Source organism: Lathyrus oleraceus, chromosome 7 (assembly GCF_024323335.1).
Source record: "Lathyrus oleraceus cultivar Zhongwan6 chromosome 7, CAAS_Psat_ZW6_1.0, whole genome shotgun sequence".
In the NCBI taxonomy this organism is placed as follows: Eukaryota; Viridiplantae; Streptophyta; class Magnoliopsida; order Fabales; family Fabaceae; genus Lathyrus; species Lathyrus oleraceus.
Window position 1 is genome coordinate 337,432,601 of NC_066585.1, and position 4,734 is coordinate 337,437,334.

The 4,734-nt window shown below is 39.8% G+C and overlaps 1 non-coding gene across 1 annotated transcript; it reads left to right on the forward strand.

Moving 5' to 3' along the window:
* Nucleotides 1–431: 431 nt before the first annotated feature.
* LOC127109467 (small nucleolar RNA R71) lies at nucleotides 432–540 on the forward strand. Its single transcript, XR_007796749.1, has one exon. It is a non-coding gene; the product is annotated as a small nucleolar RNA R71 (small nucleolar RNA).
* The last annotated feature ends 4,194 nt before the right edge of the window (nucleotides 541–4,734 follow it).

Sequence of the window (4,734 nt, forward strand, 5' to 3'; positions counted from 1 at the left end):
TCTGAGGTGCATGATTTTGGATAGGGTTCTGGTTTTTATAGGAGAAATTTGGATGATTATTCCATCCAGGGTTGTAAGTGTTTGAAAATGGGTTACCTTGGGCGTAATCCACAAAGTTCGCACTCTGTGTGGACTACCGCTGCGGTGTTAGTGTTTGTAGACATATGTTCGATCCTAAGGGCTAAAGCGTCCATTTTCGCCTGCAACATGTTTAGAGAGCTTATCTCATGTATTCCACCTTGGGTCTCCTTTTTCTCTATTGATGCTCGTTCAGTTTCCCATTGGTAATGGTTTTGGGCCATATCCTCAATTAGGTCACAAGCTTCAGGGTAAGGTTTGTTCATCAGCGCGCCACCAGCCGCAGCGTCGATGGTCATATTGGTGTTGTAATGGAGTCCATTATAGAAGGTATGACTGATCAGCCATTGTTCTAGGCATGGTGTGGGCAGACTCTTAATAGCTCTTTATATCTCACCCAAGCTTCGAAAAGAGATTCTCCTTGGTTTTGGGTAAATCTAGTTATTTGGTTTCGATGAACAACAGTCTTACTAGGGAGGAAATATCTAGCAAGGAATACTCTCCTAAGGTCTTCCTAGGTAGTTATTGAATTATCTAGAAGTGAATCTAACCATGAACATGCTCTGTCCCTGAGGGAGAAAGGAAATAATCTCAAACGGATCGCACCCGGTGAAGCGCCGTTAGATTTAAAGGTGTCGGCTAGTTGGATAAAAACTTTTAAATGTTGATTTGGGTTCTCAGTAGCGAGACCCGCGAATTGGTTTTGTTGCACTAATTGCAACAAAGACGGTTTTAGTTCAAAATTGTTAGCAGGAATAAGGGGGTTTACTATACTCGAACTAGGTTCCTCGTCAGAGGGTTGGGCAAATTCCTTGACAGGTCTCCGGCGCGATTCTCGGCCATAGCTTTCTTAATTCGGATGAGGAAGAGGCGTGTACGATTATAACGTTCGGGTTCCGCTAAAGGATCTACTAAATTTCCGGTACTACGGGTTCTTCGCATTTATCGGCTAATAATACCTTAGTCTAGACGGTGTAACAACAGGGTACGAAATTTGACGAAGTTGGTCCCCGACAACGGCGCCAAAAACTTGATCGTGTGAATTCGCAAGTGCACGAATCGTGTCAAAGTAATATAAAAAAATATTGATCCCACAGAGACCAAATCATCAATTTATCGATTACTATCGTTATGGTGTTTATCTAAGGCGGTATAAAAGAGATATTGGGTTTTTATAACAACGGTAAATAATAAATGCAGGAAAAGACAGGTTGAATGTATTTCATGTCAGTTAAGTGATGTTTCGATTGTCTAAATAGAACTACTTATGAGGCAATACTTTCTACTCTTGAAAATAATCCATTTAACAAGAATTGTCGCTTTCGCGTATTCAAAACCGAGTTTACCCTTAAATTAAGGCCTCTTATTCTCACTTATAAAAGGTGCGCAGAACGCTAAAGTAGTAAACTTATTTTTAAGAAATAAGACTCGTAAACTTAGTTGAAAAGTGATTTTGATTTGGAAAGTTTACCCAAGGAGTTTCCTGATTTTAAATCTATCAACGCATCCGAAAACAGTTTCAAAAATAGTTTTTCCTTAAAGTGATAAAAATTCCTAGTTACTAAGTCAGGGTGCTTTCGCACTCCTTGAATAGTTAAAACTAATCAAGTTTGTTTTAGAAAACTCAAGTTAAAAATCAAAACAGCCTTTAAATTATTTCTACATATTCAATATGTGAAACATCTCTTTAACCGCGATCCTTAAATTCTAACCTTTAAAAGATTTAGCCAAACATGGTAACACAAACAAACACAACGTTATTGATCATGAAGAAAAGTTTGTTTTAGAATGTGAGGCGTAAAGAGCGAGTAAAGTGCGTAAAATATAAAGTAAAGCGAGTGCGGAAAATAAATAAAGTAAAGCGAGTGCGGAAAATAAATAAAGTAAAGCGAGTGTGGAAAATAAATAAAATAAAGCGAGTGCGGAAAATAAATAAAGTAAAGCGAGTGCGGAAAATAAATAAAATAAAAGCATAGACAGAAAGTAAGTAAAATAAAAGCGTAAATAAGAACCTGCTCCTAACGGAGGGCTTTAAATCTGATACAAGGAAAATAAACCTCCGACTCCTGAAGCTAAAGACGACAACAACTCGAAGTGACCCAACTCAATCTCACTAAGGTGCGATAACCCACCGATATGACGGATTACCACTATTACAAATGATAAATATAGGCTTAGTGTTGTAAACTAAGTTGGATGATTTGAAAATGAAATGGAACGAACTATTTATAGAGGATTTCAGCAGCTTGCAAAGACCATGGTGCCCTCCAACTTCTCCTTAGTGGGAACGTGATTATCCAAAGGTGGCGCCCACCATCCCTTCATGGCGCCCTCCATGTGTGTAAATGGGGAAGATCACGGAAACGTGGCGGTTACCTCCTAGTTGAGGGCTGATGACTCATGGCTTCTCCTATAGCGGCCACCATGTGCAACGCCATGGGTACAATTTTCGCCAAAAAACCCTAATTTTAGGTCTTTTTGCTTCGTTTCTTCCAAAAGGGTCCGAAAGTGCTAAATATCTGAAAACAACATAAAAGAGAGCATAATACAAACAAAATGATAATAAAGTCCTAATAAACATGTGAAATTCGAGTCAAAAACACGGTGTAATTCACTGTGATCAAATTCTCCCACACTTAAACCTTTGCTTTTCCTCAAGCAAAACTCTTTATAGTTTATGCAAGAAAAACAGTATCAACTAGATTTAATTCAAGGAAAAAAGACTTATGAGTTCATTCAAGGAATGTATCGATAGGTACTAATGAATCAAACTAAGGATATTGTAGTGACACTTCCCGCAAATGCGGTCGTAGGTTTCGTTCATATACAAATAAATCCACATTACCCCACCATGCCTAAGCCTTTTTTCATTTCCTTAAAGTCCTTTTCATTCAGGTGCAATCACATTAAGCCCGTTATCCGTACATACTCATAGTAAAGTGACCAGTTAGTGATTATGATCTTAAGCATGGGGCTCTGGTACATAAGTTGGTGCAACCCATTTATTTAACCCAATTTGCAGTTGTGGGGGATTGGATTGTAATCCACCCTACCATGTTCAGCACCAGATACCTCTGAACCAACAAAAAAATAGGCTTATTATTTTTTTATTTTTCTAAGCATGGGGCTCCGGTACATAAGTTGGTGTAACCCCTTTATTCAACCCAATTTGCAGTTGTGGGGGATTGGATCGTAATCCACCCTACCAAGTTCAGCACCAGATACCTCTGAACCAAGAAACAAATAGGCTTATTATATATCCTTTTATTTTTTCTTCTGCATGTTTCGCATATGTCTTTAGTTTGCTGGGTTAAATGACCGTGTGAGAGTCACCTAGCCCGAATTTTCATATGACTTGAGAACAAAGCAGGAATTTTTGTGATCATTCACTTATTTTCATCGATCCCCTACGTAGAGCATGCTTAAGCCGGAGCTGACTGCAAGGATAAAATACTTAAGGACTTATTTGGAACAAAAATTAGGGCTACAGCATATGGGTTATCAGGATCGACTCTAATAATCATGAAGCCTAAGGTGTTAAGACAATACAGATTTTTAGAAAAAGTTTTCCCAAGTCTTTTACATCTTGTCATAAACCTGTCTTATAGCCTGAATATTCAAGATGTACTGTTTTCTTTGCTCAAATTTTTTTTGGTAAGGTTAAAGAAATTGGGGAGATAATGATACACTACACAGATGACTCGTCAGACACATGTTATTTTATTGAAAGGAAAAGCAAACAACTAAAACATATAAAGCATACTAAAAATAAAAGAAAACGGTAAAAAGCGATAAAAGTAAAGGAAAGCGATAAAAATAAAGGAAAGATAAAAAACGATAAAATCTCCTCCCACATTTAAACCGAACATTGTCCTCAATGTTTCGATATGAGATAGGGTAGGAGTAACCTGGAAGAGAGAAGGAGAGAACTAGGGGTGAGCACCGGTACCATCACCGTCACCGCCCTGGTCAGGATGCCTGGGTCGACGACGTCTGCTACGAGTACTAAGTCCTTCCTGCAGCTGTTGAGAGCAACCTAGGAGAGATCCTTGGGTGGCCTCGATAAGAGCGAAGTGACGCTCATTAGCCTGTCGCTGGCGTTGCTGCTCATTAGTGATCGCAAGTAAGGACTCAGTGATAGTCCGATGTGCTTGCTCACTACACTGCTGGGAAGCTACCATAAAACTCATATTATCTGTCAGTTATTGGTTTATGGTATTCAGGAGGGTGTCACACCTTTCCTCACAAGCCAGGTGCTCGCGCCACATCTTCTCGGTGATGTAGAAACCTGGAGTGGTACCTACAAAAGGGTTAGAGGGAGAAGGTGCAGTGTGTGCAGGGGATGCAACAGTAATATCATGAGCAGGTGACTGGTCGCGCCGGTCATACTCATCATCGGTCCCTTGCCCATCGTCCATAGGAACGTTAGGTGGAAAAGGACCGGTAAAGGGTGGAGCGTCTAAATCATACGTCCAGTTCCTCGCATGTCGCACATATGTACACTGAGAGCAAGGTAGGATAACACTGGGTACAACTGCACCATGTATCATGAGGTGAAAACCACCTTCTCACCGCACCTTGCATAATTTCATATCTTTCAAAAACTTTAAGTTAATGGTGCAGTGAGGGAGTGGTTCCAAGGTGGCTAACTCAACG